General features: G+C 36.6%; 1 protein-coding gene across 9 annotated transcripts in view; it reads left to right on the top strand.

Annotated features, from left to right (window-relative positions):
- The window catches only part of SOX5 (SRY-box transcription factor 5), a 920340-nt gene that overhangs the window by 216326 nt on the left and 683811 nt on the right, over positions 1 to 20203 (top strand). The window contains exon 1 of one of the 9 annotated variants that reach the window (XM_074325921.1): positions 17877 to 17896. The exons of the other annotated variants lie outside the window; for them this stretch is intronic. The gene's annotated coding sequence lies outside the window, so the exon portion shown is untranslated. Of the gene's footprint in view, positions 1 to 17876; positions 17897 to 20203 lie in introns of those variants that run through there. 9 annotated transcript variants of the gene reach the window in all.

Consider the following 20203-nt stretch of genomic DNA (forward strand, 5'->3'; position numbering starts at 1 on the left):
ATTATCTTTGTTATTCATGGATAGATATTGTTTACCTATGATTTGCCCCTTGAGAAACCAAAGTAACACAAATAGAGATTACCCTTCCCAACCCTATTAGGAAAAAGGCAGAATATAAATAAATCTATTAAATTAAAACCACTTATGACATGTGAAGTCATTTTTTAGCAATATAAATGGCCTTTAAACATCCTCACTTAGATCTAATGGAAAGTCATCACTTGATCTGTTTAAACACCACTTCCCTAAGCTCAAAAACTTGAGAGTTATCATGTAATATTTGACTTAGTATTATTTCATATCTAGTAATCAGATAGGGAAATGTTGCAGGGCATTGAAAATACCTGCTTTGACAAGCATATCAAAAAGATCATATCATTCCAGCTCAAGCACTGGAACTAGTACTGATAGGGCATGTTAAAAACTTTTCGTTCTCTAAATTACTAGTTGTAAACATAAGTGTAAGGATTAATCTTTATCTTATTTGTATCGCTTTTCCTAATGTGTGTGTGTGCTTTTTTTCTACTTGTATTTATATCTTTCCTGCTACTTCGTAAAACAGACTTTTGTTTCTACTTGCTGTATTTTCTTATGCTGTATATTTTACCAGAAGAAAGGAAAGGAAGGAATATTTTCAAATATCTATTCAAGGTACAAATGAAAATTCTCCTTGTGAAATTGTGTCTTAATTTGTAACTTTTTTATGACTATCAATAACTGGTATTTTAAACAGCATTTTATCTAAAGTTTTTTTTTTTTTTTTTTTTTTTTTAAGAAAGAGCAGTTTAAATAAGAGCTAACTAATTTTGATAAAATCAACTTTAAAATCTAAGGTGTAATTAAGTAGTGGAAAATAGAGAATAATAACATACTTTTTAGCAAACTACATTTCTGTGGAAAGTATTTATATTATTTATTAACATAGAGAATTAGTCTTAACCTGCTAGAAAGAAGAGAAAATGCAACACCTTTCAAAGATGCAAATTGACAATTAACAAAACAATAGAATTCTATGCCTTCCTTTGCCAGAGGTGCAAATTGATAATCAGACTCTGCTGAAAAAGCTGGTTGTTTCTATTTAAAAGTTATTTTGAGATGAAGACTCCCCAAGGAAGAAGAAAATAAGAATTTGACCATTTTTGTTAAGTAGAACATACAATCTATAATGATATCATTATTCTACTGCTCTCTGTAGTTTATATTTGAAAAATCACAGCCAAAGGGGAGGCGAATGTGTGAATTCAGTTTCTCTATGTATTTAACAGCACTGCTTTCACATTGATTGCTGATTTCATTCCCTGTTCTAACCTTTTCTTGTAGAGTATTAAATGTTATGGGAGCTGGACGTGAAGGATCTAATAATACTTACCTGTGTCTCTGTAGGGCTATGTTGTGCTATATATATGTTTGTGAGTTTCTATAATGGTGGTTTCTCTATATATTTGACACTCAATTTTCCATAGGTAGATATTTCAGTTTCTCTGATTTTCTGTTTCATTTGTTTTATTGGCTTCTCTATAGTTGTTGACCTGATCATCCATTTATTTACTTTGCCATTGGAAGTCTCTGGCTGTATTGAAAAGATTTTTTATTTATTTTTTTTATTTCTTAATTCAGTAGTTACCCTGCAGTCAATCTGCATTTATTGAGTGTTACTTGGTACCCAGTATTGTACTCAGTGTTGGAAAATGGAAGATGATAGAGAGTCTAGTAGTGCTCTAAGCTCAAAAGAGAGTGATGTTTGAAGCAGCAGCTCCTCTCTCCCTCCCTCTGTTCTTCCTTCAAGAACAGTTATTGAGCATCTAGCTACACAGTGGTAAACAAGAAAGACACCTTCCCTGCCAGATTCTACTTCCTTTTCTTGGTCTATTTATTACTCAACATTTATTGAGACAGTTTCTGTGTACACAAGCATAAAAAATACAGGCAAATATACAAATGAAAAAAAGCATGATCTGTGTCCTCAAGGAGTGTGATCTGTTGGCTAAATCCCTCAACCTTCCTACGGTTCAGTTTCCTCACTAGGAAATAGGAAAAATAAAACCTCTGTCCAAGGACTCTGGGGGATGATGGTGGCGATGATGTGCATGAAAGGTCTTGCAGTTTGTACTGAATAGAATTCTGTTCTAGGAGAGTAGTATACCCTGAATTATACAATTTTAGAAAAGAGAGCAGCTTAGTCAAGGAAGAGGTCAGTTATGTCATACAATAAATATTCTATTTTATTAACATTCATGGTTTTGGCTTTTCCCATAGCCTCCGGAACACTGTGATGTTATAATGTTTTACTGAGGGAAATACTTGAAATGTGCGTTGAGTTTTAGAGGTAGTAACTAGTGGGGAAGTGGCGTAGCTTGGTGGTCTCAGATCTGGGCTTTGGAGTCAGGAAGACCTGGTTTGAGTCCTTCACTACAGACTTGGGCAGTCTCTTTAAACTACAGCTTCTTCGTGTGAAATGGAGATCATGAAACCTGTTTCAAAAATTGGTCGTGAAGGTTGCTGTAACATAAATAGAGGTGACATTAAGATAATTTATAAAGTGTCTGGTACAAGGTCAGCCCTCAGTAAATGAAATCTACCCTTAGTATTATCAACTTAATTACCAGGTAGAGAAGAATCCTAACTGACTACCCAGCATTTGCATCCCATCGAGCAAGCCTTCATTATCCTGCCCTTGCGCTCCTTCTGAAGTGTGGCCATCAAGTGAGAAATCAAACTTTAGTGAAAGCTAGAAAGGCCGTGAACTTGTGGTGTGGAATTAACCTGAGGCAATACAAGATTCTCAATAGAGTTGTGATTCATGAACAATTAGCTCTTGTACAAATACGAGTATATCAATATCTGCACATTTGGAAATTGTAGAACTCAGGACATCATCCCATAGGCTTACTAAAGGTCCAGTATACATTTACAAAACGAAGTTGGGAACAAAGAAGAACTGAAATTCCAATTTGTGATTAAGGAGGAGGTAATGAGAAAGTTGCTGTTTAGCTCTTTGTCATTCATTTGTTCATTCATTCATTCATTCAGTTACTGTGGATTTGCAGAAAATTATACAGGCTTATATGAATATGTCAGCAAACTATCACTTCAAAATTACTTCGAATAAATTGTTTTGATGGTTATCTTCTCATTGGTAAATATATGACTATATTTATGTTTGTCTTTCCAGACAAACACCACAAGTCTTTTGTTTCCTTTGTAAATATACTTAGCCAGTACTTGGTGAACTAAATGTAAGTTTCAATAAATATTGATCGCCATCCAAAATTATTTTGATGACACACTACAGACTATTGCCCTGTGGTGTTTATGCTTATAAGAGGAGTACTTGCCAACCAAGAGTTTCCAAGTGTGGCAATTCCCTGAGGAGTGGTCTTATCAAGCTGAATCCATGAGGAAATTGAACAGCATTTTGCGGTTACTGCCATCTTTAATCAGTCTTGAAATCTTTGGGAGCTGAGCTTTGGTCTTTGGCAGAAGATGAAGGACATAATATAATTTGGTGGAGGTAACACAGGCTGCCCAGTATACCTAGCTGTGTTCTCTTCTTAGAGTTGTTGTCTTTCTCTGAGTCTAGGAACTGGAATGAAAATTGGGCGCCTTGCTGATATTTGTTCACATTAAAAGGTAAGAGTGGAAGATTGGCTACTGTCCTTGACCCACCATCCCATTCAGGATCTGTCTCCAAAAAGTTTTTTTTTCCCTTTCCCTTCCCTTCCTTGGTCTTGGCTATACTAAATGTGAGGAGAAAGTGGTCTACTCTTGGAGTCCCCTGAAGTTTCCAGAGTATTGCTCCTTTCAGCATTAATTAGCTTTCTCCCTGCTGCCAGTGGGTTCTCTTCATGGGCTCTATCTAGGTACAACAAACATTTGTCTTCTCCACAAGCAAAGCCATAAAAGTGATTGCACTTCCTTATGGTTGGTTATAAGGCAATCTAAAAAAATCTTTCTTCTGTGAGATTAGCCAAGACTCTCTCAGCTCAATTTGTGAGGTGTGATTTTATACTCCAAATAATAATCTGTGCCTAATCACAAGCTACAACTTCAGTGGAAAAATCATATGTTAAGGGGCAATGCCCCTTTATCCTTTCAGAGTCACTTTGCTACTGGGATTCTAAAATCACTACAACAAGCTTTGAACTGCTGGGCCAAGGCCCATCTTCTTATCTGTAGGATCTGAGGTGGTGGTGCAGACATCACCCAGTCTGTGCCTGGCTCCGTGGCTCCTCAGAGGTGAGCAGCAAATGCCAACTTCCCCCACCCTCCCCATCTTTTGCCAACCCTGAATTCCAGCTTCAGGAGACTTCTCCATGGGCGTGGGATTCAGTCAGGCGATGCCCTAAGCAGAGCATGGTACTCAGTGCACACCTGCCAAAACCTGTTCTAATTAGGTCAGATCTAGACTTTCTGATTCTAAAGTTCCTTGGGCAGAACCCATCCCTTTCCAGGAAGAGTTCTGGATTTTTGTTTTTGTTTTGTCTTGTTTTACTTTTTTTAAGAAATTTGGAATCTGAGGTAGAGATCTTAAAATAGATAGTTCCTCACCTGTCCCTCTCCTAGGTATTCTCCTGGGAATTGCAGAAAAGGTTAATCTCTTCAGCCACATCTAACAAGGCTGCCTCACCCTCCCTCCCTTCAACCAGTCACCTTTCATCTGCATATGGAATTTAAAACAGAATTCATTTTCATCACAAGCTCCTGATATTTCAGAAATGATATATGACCCCCTCATCTCTGCATACCAAGTGTCCAACAGAATCACAGTCACTGTCACAAAACATATTGGGTTTAGTTCTAAGGATTGACATCTCTCTTTGTTACAGTTATGCATGCTCAAGGGTTTTTAGCAGTCCCTGAAGAGGCCACCATGCATACAGTGAATAAACATCAGAATACAATCTCATGTGTTTGAGCAATATCATTTCCTTTATTTTCTACTATGCAACATAATTATCGACATCATTATCTTGTAATTACATAATTAGTCATAATAACGTAGTATTGACTCTCAAGCCACCATTTTACCAGACTGGTGGAAAAATCTAACATCATTTATTCTTACGTCTTCTGAACTCATCCCTTTGATTTTATTGTCAATATTCTTCAATCATCTTCTTCAGGACCAAGGTATTAATTAGGGTGGAAGATGACCCCAAGTTATTCAGTTATCTTTATGTGTGGTAGCAAGACTTCTGAGGACCTGCCATAAGCCAGGGATATTCGGAATGGAAGGTAAGAGGTTGACTAACAATCAATTATGGTGTTTACGCTGATTGCAAGGTGTGGGGCTGTTGAGGGGCGAAGGAAGTGAGTGAGCATGAAGGTCTAGATTACCCAATCTCTGTCTTGGGGCACTGAATCAATAATGGTACTGATAATAAATAGAAGGGATGTGAGAGCAGAGCAGATTTGAGAGGAGGGGTCATAAGTAAATTGGGAGACATGCTAAGTTTGCTGTGCTTATTAACATTTGAATAGACATATTGGAAATGTGGGTCAGGAGAGAGATTTGAGCCAAAACTAGAGAGTATGTAGAGAGCCTGGCCAAAGAGACATGTCTACAAAAACCAGTGCTGTGGGATGTGCTCTCCTTTCTATCTCAGCAGCTACCATCCTCTTTCAGACCATGTTCCTGTTGAACTGCTCACCTTTCCTCTAGTAATCTAGCACTCAGCTCATCTTACGTCTGCCAAACATTTAAAGTTGAACAATGTGGGGGCTAGGGGCCCTGACCCCATGCAGTCAAAAACCCACATAATAACTTTTGACTCCCCAGAAACTTAACTGAATCTGTGGATTCAAGTAACTGCAGATTGAAAACAGTGATTTTCATCCCTGGGTCCATGGTTGGGAATGTGGGACCCCACCCCCCATACAAAGAGCTAACTGAATTTATTGGAAAAACAAACAAAAAAACAACAACAACACATATGAGTGGACCTGTGCAGTTCAAACCCTTGTTGTTCAAAGGTCAACTGTATTTCTGAATCCTAGCTCTGCAGATACTGTTCTTTTACTTAGAAATCTTCTGTGGCTCCTCTTCGTTTAATTTATTTCAAGCTCTTTGGATTGGAATTCATGCTTCTCTCTGTTTGAACCCCATTTTCCACTTCAGCTTCATTTTTCAGGCTTCCTCTACCAGTCATATCCTTAGTCTAAAGCCAAGACCATTTTCAGTTTCTTTAACAAGACTCTGTATATACTTGCCTACCTCCATGCTTTCCTTCTTTGTTCGTGCTGTCCCTTTCGCATGGAGTTCTCTTTACTCCAAAATATACCTGTCAAAAACCTTATTCCTTTACTCTTCCTTATATGATATCTTACTTTTCTTCTCCGAGTTCCTGCACTTAGTAATGGCTTTTAAAAAGGCATATATTAAATTCTGACATATTTTTTTTTTTTTTTTTTGCTGGAATATGCCAGAGATTCATGGAGTCTCCATAGATTAGAATTGGAAAGAACTGTAGAGCTCCATTAGTTCAGTAATCTCAACATTATGTTTTAGTAGAACACAATTGAATACTGACCTTCCCCATTTAAAAAAAAAAAAGTTAATCCATAGAATTTTCTGAGTTTTAAGTTTACCTTTTGAGGTGGGCAGCCTTTAACATGACTCCTCCCATGATCTTCACTTCCTGCCATTCACACCTTCCTGTAATTCCCCCTCCCACCCCTCGCCCTTGATTATGGGCTGGAGTTATTGACTTATAAATAAGAAATACAATACAGCAGAAGATGGGATATCCCTTATTTACATACATGGGATATTAGCAGTGCTGAAAGCACAGTCATTTAATACAAATACTGAGGAACATTTCAAATTTTCTTGGACTATCAGAATTATATCTGGAATTCCTATGTTATAGTATTTATAACTCAGGTACTCTTCTTTCAGTATTTAAAGAAAAGCTGGTCTGAATATGACCTATTTTTTCAGACACTGTAGTATATAAATGGAGACCCTCACTCTGGTAATTAATAAGACTTTTGCTTATATCAGGAGCAGAATGTTTTACTTGACATTCTTCCATGGGCAAATAGATTTTGCTTTTTGACTTTCTATGAGCATCACATGTAACTTCCTATTTCCCCCCGTATACTCTATACTATTAATATAGTATACTACAGTTAACATTAACTTTGGGTAAGACTGATCAGTCACTTCACAAGATATATGAATTATATTTGATGTGTATAGATTTCACATATTTGTGGTGATATTAAAAAAATTGTGTGTGGCTACAAAATTTGCATGGGAATTATACTTTATATCCTTTCTTTTCTTTGGTATATATTTATGTTGTGCTCATTTTTTTATTTTTTATTTTTTTGGTGCCTTTTGTCTAATAACATTGGGTATAAAAACTGCTTCTTTTGTAAGGCTTGTCTTATATTATGTATGCTCTTTCCTTAGGCCCTGTGGTTCATAATGAATCTTGGTATACTATGTATATTTGATACAATTTATGGAGTGTGTATTGTTTTTAGAAAATTAGGTTTTCGTTGTTATTGCTGTTGTTGTTTTCCCCCCATAACTAACGTGAAGTCAGCAATTTTATTTTCCTTACTCTGAGTGCTGTTGTCATCAGCTGTCCCTATATAATGGCTTTTGATATGTCCCATTGTGACATATTGGACCATGTCCCTAGTTAATCACTTATTTCAGGAGACTGATTCTGGGCAACAATGATTATATTCTCTCTTCACTTTCAGTGTTAAAATCCTTGGCAGTTCATTTTTTTCTACCATTTTCTGTGGGCTGCAACTTAAACACCCAGCCACAGTAAAACTCTCAGCAGAGTTACCAATGCCTGTTTTCTGATTATCCTGAGGGAATTGTCTTAACCACACCAAAGACTTGGGACTTTGTAATGCTTAGAAAAATTTTCAAGTCCTATATGACCCATCCGTATGTAAACTATTTTAGAACCTGCTTTTTCCAGGTTTTTTAAAGAAAAGAAGCAGCATCTTGAAGCTCTTTAAAAACATTTTCTAAGTCCTTACTTACAGAGTGCCTCTAGTACAAATTACAGTGGAAAGAGTTAGTATAAAACTGTTCCCTATGGGCCTTTGCAGATAGATTCAGTGGTCTAAGAAATCAAGATAATCATGAAAAATCTAAATGATGCTAAATTTGCCTAAGCATACACATGTTATTTTCTTATATCTTTTTGTAATCAAAGAATACCTTATGGAGATACATATGTAGGAATGTGTGTGTGTGTGTGTGTGTGTGTGTGTGTTTGTGTATGAGAGAGAGGGAGAGAGAGAGAGAGGGAGAGAGAAGAGAGGTGGGTGTGAATGAGAATATATACATACAATATAGAAATACCTTAGGGGATATTTTTTGACATCTCTGAAACCTCTTGCATCTGGATGGAGAAAAGATGAGAACTTTCTACCTGTTAGGTTTTAATATTTTATTTTTGCATGATATAACAAAGAGAAACTTACAGAAAAAAATCTATTATGCTGAAGTTATTAAGATTTTATAAAGACCTTATGAATATGTATTTATGTATGTAAATATGAATAACTGTATGTATATAATTGGTAGCAAAACTACTCTTGCTTCTTGTTTTATCAAAAGTGAGCCAGTTGATATATATTACCTAAAGAACAGCACTGAGGAAAACATTTTTCATGTGTTAAAATCAGCTTTGATCACAGTCATTTTATCTCTGATACCTGCATTGCTTATTGACTTCCTATAGCCAGAGACAGAAAAATACATCTTTCTTTATTTTCCACCCAGGACAGCACAAGTGTACATTTGGCCACTCACACTGGTTTAAAAAAATAACAAGAAGAAAAACTTGTGTTTTGGTCAGAACCATAGATTGTTAGAAACTCTAATAAGAGCCTGAAGAGTTCAGAATGGTTTTTTTGCTTTGCTTTACATCATTATTTTATTAATTAGCTAATTGTTCTAGCTAGGGGGAACCTTTTTGCAAAGTTACATTTTGGTCCCTGCCCTTTTACTTAATCGTGGAGATGGGGAATGTGCATAATTAATGCTTATCATAAGATATCATAAGTTATTTTCATGGTTATATACAATGTATCATAAGATATACTCATCATTATCATAAGATATAACCACTAAGATTGATGCTTTCCATGAATAATCCAGACACTCAAGACAAGGCATTTTGGGCAACTTTTTAAGACAACTGTCATGGCATTTCAGTATGAAGTGGAATAGGTCTCAAAGAATTAAATTGACTTTTGAAGTGGAATACTTTTTTCAATAACTAATATTGGCATTACAGTGTCAGGATCTACAGTGACTTCATGTATTCAGTTGGGGGCAAATTGGGAAGCAGAGCTTGCAGACTCCTTGCCCCTGGGTCTCCACATGGCGGAAGGTCATGGCAGCTGCTGGCTCACTTCAGGAAGTACTAAGTCAGCCTTAGGGTACTTCATGCTAAGTTTTGTTACTCCTAAGATATTGTAGTGGCAGTGGTGGGAGAGAGACATTTTCTGCAGCACTATGCAAGGGTCATTTGAAAGACGGAATTCAGCATTCTAGATAAATGCAGGTTAAATTTCAATTAATGTACACATACATGAAATATGAGCAGAGCCAAGATGGTATAGCAGAAAGATATTTTAAAATGTGCCTGATCCCCTAGCATTAAAATCCCAACGCTGGGTGCTCATAACTTGTGACATGCAGACTGTTGGTTACCCAGGGATTTGGGGCTATCAAAATAGACAAAAAAAAGTATGAAAGTTGAAGAAAGGTTATATAGTTTTGGAAGAACTATTACTGGATGGCTTCCTGAAAGAAAGAAGTTGTCAGGAGAGATTAACAGAAGGAATAAAAAGACTCTTGGTTCATAGACTGAAATCCTTTATGCTATAGGATCTTTACCATAATTTCAGTGGTCTGTTTTACTGCTCAGTGGATATGTTGCTTAGGGAATGTGGTCTTGTTGCAAGGATAATGTCCTATTTGAGTCCAAGATAGCTCACACATCTCTCTTGTGTTTAGTAATAAATTGCCACTAACCATCAGGTAAAAGTTCATTTTACAAGATTCCAGATGGTGCATTTAACACCATTTTTAAGGCTTCCTGTAACTAGCTAACATGTATAGTTAATGCAGATATATCTGAATTGCAGTACACTTTAATTCTTATATGTATGATCTCCCCTCCATCTTTTCCTCAGGTTTTTTTTCTCTTTCTGGCATGCTTTTTTCTATTTTTCTGAACCCAGAAGTTACCACTGGCAGGATTTCAGTCTCAGATTTCTGTCAACCTTTAAAGATACAACATTGTGGCTTTTGAAAAGTTATCTTAAAATAAGTTTTAAATTCTTGACGACAGCAGTGTTTTATTTGGTATCGGGTAGTCTCTAAATTCCAGCATTGTTTCTTTCTCATTGAAGTTCATAAGGAACCGTTTGTATTTCTGTTTGTTCTTTTAGGGAAATGCCTCTAGAATTTTATTTACCTTTGAGATTTTCTTGGGAAAATGAAGGGTTGTTATTCCCTCTTTAGTCTTAGCAAAGTAAATACCATGTAGAAAGCAGGGTTAGGGGTCCCAAAATCAAGGGTAGACAATGGTGGTAAGCATCCAATCAGAGGAGACATTTTTGCCACTAAAAATAAACCTTTGTTTGATGCAGGCTTTGGAAGCACTTAGTTGACATAGAAAGAAACAATGACATTCACTAGGGATAAATTATTTTTTTTCTTTCTGAAATTAATTTATTAAATGAATTCATATCCATGAGCCAGTGGGAAGGCATGTCAGGAAAATCAAAAGTGCTACCACATAAGCTGTCTAATATTTATTTATTTTGAATTTATATAGACTCTTTCTCTGGAGATTTGAAGATACTGTGCAGAAAATTCTAAAAATTTAAAACAATACACAATAAATTGAAAACTGTGAACTCCTGCCTGGATAGGTTATAATCTGTAAGGCTTTTTAATGTACCCAGATATGAGCACTTACAGTTACAAAGGAAAATACTTAATATATGAGATTCTCACCTGGCTGGATACCAAGAATGAGAGATACTTTGTATAAACCTTCTTTCTTTCAGACTTAGGTCTATTTGTTTCTACTTATTCTGACATTTGAAGTTAGGGGTTTAACCTCACATAAGAAGCAGGTTGTAAATTACTAAATACTCTTTCTTATTATAGAGGAATTGAGAGTCAAAGCTACTTAGGGCAATCATTGAAATGTGATTTACTCCAGGACCAGTGGTAGGAGAATATTGTCCATAGCACAAGAGGATAAAGACTCACCAGAAACACACAAGTTAACATTGTAGCTCTTTGTGTGGGGTAATAAAAAGTGGGTGAATCAAAATACAAATTCCCTCATAGTATTTTTCTGAGCTTTACATGCAAAAAGTACATGTTAAATATGAGAAATAATGTTACTACAGATAGTGACTGCTCTACTAGTATTCTTGACAGTATTGCTATGAGTGCAACTACAGAATATTTTAATATAAAATTTCTATGTAGCTAATTTGTTGTTTACTTTTTTACTCTTTTACTCACTTGCATGGAGTATCTTGCCCTGTTCTTAAATATTAGACATACATGTACATTTTAATAGAGTTGAAAGTGGACCTAATTTTAATAATATTTTGCAAGGTCTTTAGAAACCCATTTCTTTTAACTTAAAAATGCACTGTCACTGAAGAAAAAGTTGTCATTTTGAAAACAGCAGCAATTGGGGAGGAGGGCGAGTTAATGGCTTTTAATGAATGCTAACATGCATTTAGAGAGGGTGCCAAAAAAGTATACATATGTTAAGAAAGGAAAAAAATTATGAAAATTGTAATACTCAATATATACCCATCACAAAAGATGAATACAAGTCACATTTCACTTCTGCAATTACAAGAGGTGCTCAAAGTGGTTACCATCAGCGTCCAGACGCTTTTTATTACCACGAATTACTGCTTGAGCAGCGTTGACCCAGGTGTCTACTTACATACATTTTTTTTGGCAAACCCGATATACTCAAATCTGTCATCCAAAATCCACATGGAAGTGAAAACTTGAAGGAAATAGGGAGTGGAAGGGGAGAGGAAGCCAGCGTCTTAGGAGCACCTCTACCTCTGTGCGGCTGTCAGAAGCAGTGCTGTTACTCCCGCCCAGCAGACAATGCCCATTATGAGCTGGCAGCTGGTACACTACGCCCTTGCACAATGTTTTTCCTTAGGAATATGTTCTGAGCAGTCACGCACAGTTCCAGACCCACAGACTGTATTTCTACAATGCGTAGTTCCTGAAGTTCTTGCCCTGACCTGAAGCACTGAGAACGCAGTGAGAATACAAAAGACCATCATAAGAGGAATCATATCTTTTTGGCTTGTTGAGTCATTTGCCTGCTATGATGGATCTGTTCATTATTTAAAGCAATACTGTAGCTTTAGCAATATTTAAGGGAGAGCACAGAGATTTTACCTGTTTTGGTTAATGGATTTAGCCTGTGGGTCACTCACAGTAGTTAATGAAATCCCATTTCCAGATACCCTTACTGCGGTCTTGGGCTGCTTTTTAGCTAGTGATATGTGGAGAAAGGAAAGAACAGCTTGTTTTATTGGAAAGAAAGATAAAAGCCTTTCGAGAATGGGAAAACTGCAGAAGAGGAAGCTCAGTACTGATTATTTTGCACAGAAAGACCCACTGATCTAAAAACCATAAATGCTGTCCTCTGAAATGTACATCATGTTAAATAAGCCTCCTCGGTAATAAACATCAGTCACTGTTCAAGATTTTGACCGAATTACAGGCTGGAGCCCCAATTTTAATTACAAGGAAGAAACTTAAGCACATGAATAAGAAAGAATCTGTATTTTAGTCTTGTCTAAGTTAAAACTGTAAACCACTTTGCATAATTACCTTTATGTCTGTGACTGCTAAATATTTACGAAATCATTAATTCAATTAATTGGCAGTTGGGGTGAGGAGTAGATTAAGGATTCACAGAAGAGCCGTGTCTGTGTGTGTGTGTGTGTGTGTGTGTGTGTGTGTGTGTGTATGTGTGTGTGTCTGTCTCTGTAGGCCCATGTGGAGTAGATGGGTATCCATGTCGAAGAAATTATACCGTCTGAGAAATAAACAGGTTTTAGCATTTATCCAAGTACTCCTTACGGTCTCAGTATTTGATAAGTACAGATTTGCCTTTTATAACTGTGAGGTGATACTGCCTTAGGAAAAGAAATCCAGAGAACATGTTTGTTGCACAGGAGAGCGATTTCATGTGGCTTTTGCTGCCCTGTCATTTTATATGGTTCCTCCTGTCCAAAAAGTTGGATTATCAAAAATCACAGTGAGAATGCCACAACTGTTGCTTTTCAAGTCTTCAAAAGATATTTTCCTTCCTTATTCATGAGTGTGACATTATATGTAAATATCCAGGTTATGCTTATTACTGACAGCTGTGTCAAAGTTGAAGGGAGAAACTTGCATGGGAAGCGCTGGACACCTCATTGTTGTAACTGGTGATGAGGTCAATTAAGGATCCTCTTGTCCTGATCAAGGTCAAAAAGTTTTGGGGACAGGGCATTGTGGCTTCAGGGTAAAATAGTCTTAAATGCTTGTGACTTTCCTCATATATCCGAGAGGAAATCTCACAATAATGTGATAACAGAGTTACTTTTCCCATTAAGTTATTTTACAGTATTGCTGCTGAAAAATGTATTTGGTAAGATAAGGCAAGTGAATTTTGATGATCATATCTTTAAAAAATAAAATTAGCTTATAAGGAGACATTTCTGCTAATTCAGAAGCTAAATATCCTGTGATGGAGTCTCAGACTAACTCTTGTTTGGTGTTCTAGTAAAGAAATCGTGACGTTTTTCCAGCACCATCTTAGGATATGTTATTTCTCAGATTTAATTGTCCTTTATTCTTTTCATGAATGGCTCAGATTTCAAAGAGACATATTCCCAAATTATACGCTGGGTAAAATGAGGTTTATAGTTACTATTCACTAACAAAATAAGTCCGCTTGATACCACGCACAAGTCTGGATTCATATAGTAAAGGCAGCATATTAGATGCACCAAATGAAAAGTACCATGTGAAAACAGTATTAGTTTCATAGAACAAATTATCCTTTAGTGAGCACAAATGATACAGAACAAGGAGTTTGGTGTTCACACATTTCCCTTCAAATTTCTTCTAGCTGGATACACTATGCATGCAGTTTTGAATTTCAGGATGAAAGTATTTTTAGGTGTCTGAACTAGCCAATACATGCATTATTCCTGTACTTAATTGTCTATGTTGCAACCAAAATTTTGAATGGATAAATGAGGGAATTGGAGGAAAAGTGTTAGTTTGTTGTAGAAGAAAATACTGAGGTCCTCCAGAAATAAAGAGAGTAATTAGTTAAGGAAAATAATTTTCTGGTAATGAAAGAAACTAAATAATGTATATATAAAGTCTTTTACTTACAATTTCATGCCTATATGAATGTGTACCCATACATATGATGAAATATATCTCTGCGAAGCCTTTGGAGATTTAGCATTGCTAAATGTAAAATCCTGCAAACTTGGGAATGCTAGGCTGTTTCACATCTACATTGTGTCAGGGGAGTTCCATATTTTACCTTTCATGGATATTAAGGCCTGATGTGCTTTCTTGAAGAGAAACGAGGACAGAACATGCAGCCATAGGCCCACTGCAAGCCCAGCAGCAACACATCCCTCGGTTTCCATAGTTTAGGTTTCCCTAACGTGACTGTTGCCTGCTTCATCCCTCTGTCGGGTCAGAGTTACTTTGTGTGCAGCGGGTTCACTGTATTTTCAGGGAACTCAGTCGCCCTCAGTAAGAGGCAGCCTTCAACACAATTGAATCCATCCACAGATAAGAGGTAAAGAGTACTGTTGTTTCCCTTGTAGAGATTTTGTTAGCGGCGTCAATCGTGTAAACTGTTTAAGACGGTGGATACTGTGCATTTGGATGAGTCCAGTTCGTGTGCCACATGTGAGAGGTAAAAAGTGTGAGAGAAACTCTGCTTCTCACAGTGTAAGCTCATGCTTGGAGGTGTTCACATTTGCTTATGAAATAGTCCCTTGGGGTTCAAGAAGCAGAAATGAGAAACCAAAGGGCTTTCTTAAAGCATTTCCATGCTTCCATGAAGAGTGCATTACACTGGCTATCAATATTAATTACTGAGGCAGAAATCAGGTAGAAAGAGAAAAAGTATCAAAATGACTTTTTCTTGGTGCTTTTTTCTCAGGATGCTGTTTTTGAGTGTTTCGGAAGAAAATCCCATGAGTTACTGATGAGGCAGCTGTAAACAGGGGAAGTGACAGATGTACTGAAAGTCTCAGGGCCTGTCCTAGAAGAGGTCCCAGCACTGATTGTGTGAGCATTACTTACACAGCGGTGAACAGATGGATACATTTGATCAAATTCTGTGGGGTCCCTACATCAGGATTCTGTTTAGCATTTTGAATCTGCTATTACAATATTACAAATGCATGTATTTCTGATACTTTTACACAAGCCACTGCCATATCTTTTTTTTGTTTGTTTTTTTGAGGGATGTCAGATTGTCAGAATAATATTAAAAAATGGCCCTTTACCTTTGAATGTAGCTGTTCTATTATGTTACTATTTAGTGTTGTGTCATGGTGATTTATTTCACTAGGCAAACTATAGGATGCTCAAAAGAGATAAACTAGAGATGATAATTTATGCCATTTGAGGAGGAGACAGGTTAAAGAACCTACATAAACAACCCAGACCTAATAGTAAAGTAGAAAAGTATGATTCCATTTTCAATGTGCTGTGTCAGCAGGGTGGTAGGACTACTCTCCTTGGCTTCAAAAAATTAGAATGAAAGTGGAAAATCAGTAAAGTGTCATAATTTGTCAGTTCTGATGTTGGTATACAAATGTGCACCTTCTTGAATATGAACATATAATATCTCTAAATGATATAATCCATGAAGTTTATTTTCCCCCAATTATTACTTTTTCTTTGTTCATAATTATCTTAGTTTCTTTTTTGTGTGTGTTTTTTTTTTTTGCCACTTAGCAGTTCTTGGTGTGTTCATACCCTTCTTCGGTTTCTGTTGTTGTGTCCGGGGGTATTTATACAATAGGCTGAAGATTCTTTTGTAGGTACAGCCATAGCCATGTAAGTTTTAAAATAATTATTATAATAAATTTACTGGATATAATAATAGTTCATGTTAACTAATGTAACTGATGGCCACTGCAATTGCCTGAAGTTTAAGGTGGCAAAACTTAAAAATCTTTGATGATGGCCAGATGGTAGATTACCTTGAAGCAAGTAAATTTAAGTCCATTCACGACCCTGGGTGAGTCCTAGTAATGTGACCACATGGGCATGTGCTTTTGTTAAATTTGAAAATGGTTAATATCACTATTTTTATTTCAATTTGCCGTTCATCACTTTCACCTTATACTTATGGTGTTGGAATGATGCAGGCATTTGGAGGATCCTGTAAAGGAAAATTGATATGGGGATACACTGAGTTTAGGTCGAGTGGGATGTATTCATATCTTCCACAGTCACTTTCATCTATGGTTATATTATCAGTAGCTGTCCCCAAATTGGAATGGCTTCTAAGAATAATATGATTGCTGGCTCACCTGTCAGTCTAACTGCAAGTTTTAGGGCCAGAGGTCATACGTGCTATGAGTATGTCCTGTGTCACCAGACACTGGAACTGTGTAAGTTGTGGAAGAGAAACTGGGTTTGAATGGATGGAGGTAGAAGTTAGTTTGTGGAAAAGTTTTCTAAATCTTATAACTCATAAGAAATTTGATAAAGGTTTTCTCAAATTTGATGCAGTCTGGAAATTTTACATGGCCTTACCAAAAACAACTTATAAAGATGAATCTTTTTTCAGCTGTCCATAACAATAAGGACAACAAAATTCTATCAATCATGCCATTAGAAAGATTAAATTACCTTTTTCTTATATTTATAAGTGTCTCTATGAAATTCTCTCTGTAAATTACTATTCTGTACATAAAATTCTCTCTGTGAAATTATGGTTGATATCAAAAGATCACAATTTTATATTGCTTTAAAGAGGACATCCCAAGTCATGTAAGTTTCTGGCCTCCCAAAACTCTATCCTCCCTAACACGGACACATTTTGCAACATTTGCATAAATGCTAAGTCGCTAATGATCCTATCACTAGTTTAAAACTGTGATGAATAAACAATATCCGCAGATATTCTTCAAATACTGAAAATAATTTGCTACATGACTAGGGATTTGTTTGAATTAATAGAGTATCCTAAGTGTGAGTATAAGTTTTTTTTTTTTTAAATCCCAGTCAAAATTTTACTTCTGCAACTTTGGGTAGTTTTCCAAAAAATTAAACATCAAGTATTAGTTCCCTTTTTAGTCAAATTCTGTTGAACACTGTTCAGTGTTTTTCACCCCCAAAATAATTCCTCAATTTGATGAGATTGAATATTAATAATAATGGTGTCAGCAATTCTGATCCTGGCTGTCATTGATCTTGGTAGGCTGTCCCCAATGTTTGCTTCTGGCTCAGGTAAGAACTGGAAATAACTGTACTTGAAATGTCAGAAACTCTTAGCACCTTTTGTTCCCCGTAGCTCTAATGCTCACGTGTACCTCTCTTGGATTTCTTTTGTTGTCAGCATATCATAGTGTCTTCCTCAGACAGGCACTCCCTAAATGTTTTCTTTTTTGACTCACAGTAGTTATTTTATTTAGTGCTGTGTTATTGCTTCCTCCACTTTCATTGGCAATTATAGGTCATATTCATAGCATATCCATCTCCATTTTTCCTAGCAATCATTATAGCGTCTTTTGTGACGGTGGTAGTGGTGGTGATGAAGGTGATACTGTTCTGAAAACATCAGTCTGGCCAACCAGGAATATTGTGGTAATATTTTACTTTTTTGATAAATATACTCCTTGTTACCTCACTTCCCAAATCTGATATTGTCTACAAAAACATACTGAATCTCTATTAAAATCTATATGAACATGCTGTACCCGTAACTTAGAAAGTGTTATAACTGGACTCAAATGTTTTTATTGGGCATGATTTCCTTGAAGTTCTTGCTTCTGTTTTCTGTTCTTTATGCACACTTTATGTGAGCGAGATGAACATTAGCAGATTCATCTACATCTCTTCATTTCTATTCTACAGCAATAGCTCCTTAGAGTAATAACTGAAGTTATAGTAATTTTCTTCATATCAGAGAGTTTCTAACTATGTTAATGGAAGTTAGACTGGTTGCAGAAACATGCGTGAGAACTACCTATGCTGTAACATTTAAACAATTTATTTGATCTCTCTTTAGCTTACCTGCTCATGCCTTTGGAACATTGATGTTGACCTTGTTGGAACTTTGTCTATAATCATGATCAGCCCTCCAATAAAATCTAACAGAAAATGACATTTAAATTTCCAAGTGACTTATTAACGCTTTGAATACTTTGTGATGTTCTGTGCCCATCTTATCAAAGAGATACTCTTATGACACTGTATTCATATATTATTTCCTTGAATGTCCAATGCCTAATGACTCCCTATGTAAAACAATAATAAAAGGAACAATAACTGGACAAACACTAGATAATTCTGAGCCTTGCCTACTATCTATTAAAAAGTGAGGAATATTTATTTGAGGGCAGTAAAGGATAGTAAAAGTTCATCAGCTATCAAACTTTAACCCTGTTTCTCAAAGCGCCTATGTGACTTTGGCCTTGTGTCTGTCTGGGCTTTCATTTCCTCACGTGTAAAATCAGGAAACACATTACCCCTACTTTTTCACCTGGTCTACTCCTAATCATCCTTTGAGTTTCATTTCATTCATGCTTTTGTTTGGGAAGCTGCTGCTGCCTCACAGGGGAGGCTGGGTCCCTTCCCTGTGTGTACTCCATCAAAGCCCTTGTGGCATTCTGTTGAAGCTATTAATTTCTCTCCTTTATTTAGAGCATGAGCCTCTCAGGGGCAGAGACCATGCTTTTGTACCACCAGTGTGTTGCTCAGAGTGGGAGGCAGTAAAGAAAGGTGATTAAGGACATAAGCTGAGTTCACATCAAATCTCTGAACCTAAATCTCTTTGGTTCCAACATTGAACATTTGTATAGCCTTGGCCAAGTTAGTTAACTTACATGGGTCTCTGTGTCCTCCTGTGGAATGATGACAATAATGGCTGCCTCATCAGCGTTATTGTCAAAATAAACTTAAATAATATTTGGTCAGCTCTTAACAAAGGGCCTGGCATGTAGAAAGCACCCAATCACTGCTATTACTACTATTATTGTTAGCCAAATACATTTTTGTTGAAATAAGCTTAACATAGTATTGTATGAATTTTTTTAAGGTACTTTAATATATTTCAGTATATGGTCATTCCATTCCATTTACTAACTAAGAAATGAAAATAGATACTTTTAGCCTTCTTAATTTGCATATGGGGACAAAATGGCCATCTATTAAAACGGTATGCTTAGTGTTGTTTGTTTGCATTGTGAAGAACTGTGAAGGCTGTGGAAAGCTAATACATCACCCTACCAGTTTCATGGATGCTGGCAGAAGACACTGGAATCCTGGATCAGAGACGAACACCTTATCACTCACAGTAATAGTAGTAGCCAGGGTATCAGCATTTATACCAGTTCGCTGGGCCCTGATTCCCACATGGTTATTCAAAGAGAGCCTCATGATGCCTATACTTCAGGGGCAGAAAACATGAGCCTAGGGAACCCGACTATTTTATATCAGCCCGTAAGCATGACTCACCTTTGCCACTGAGACGGTCTCCTTATTACATGGGACAGTAAACAAACCTATCCTTTGCTCTGGAGGGGGACACCGTATCTTCTAAAGCTTTTTCTATACAAACATGCTTGAAAAAGTAGTCCTGAAGAAAGGCAGCTAGTGCCTTTACTCACAAGAAGTATAAAAACACAAGAGTCCCATAGAAAAGGGTCTCTTGACATGGACATTTCTATTTCTATAGAGTGGGTTTGTAGCTTTAATCAGATTCTTAAAGGGATATGTGTACTAAAAAAAAATGTTTCTAAATGCGTAATTCATTATTTAGGTGCTAACATACCTGAGGACACCACAAGTAACAGACTGAGGAAGCAAGATAGCCACATAGTAGATACCATGAGGCATCTTTATCACCGAGGCAATTTTCTGCCTCAGAGTCAGGGCTTTTATTTGGTTAAT

Source organism: Rhinolophus sinicus, linkage group LG02 (genome assembly GCF_036562045.2).
Source record: "Rhinolophus sinicus isolate RSC01 linkage group LG02, ASM3656204v1, whole genome shotgun sequence".
In the NCBI taxonomy this organism is placed as follows: Eukaryota; Metazoa; Chordata; class Mammalia; order Chiroptera; family Rhinolophidae; genus Rhinolophus; species Rhinolophus sinicus.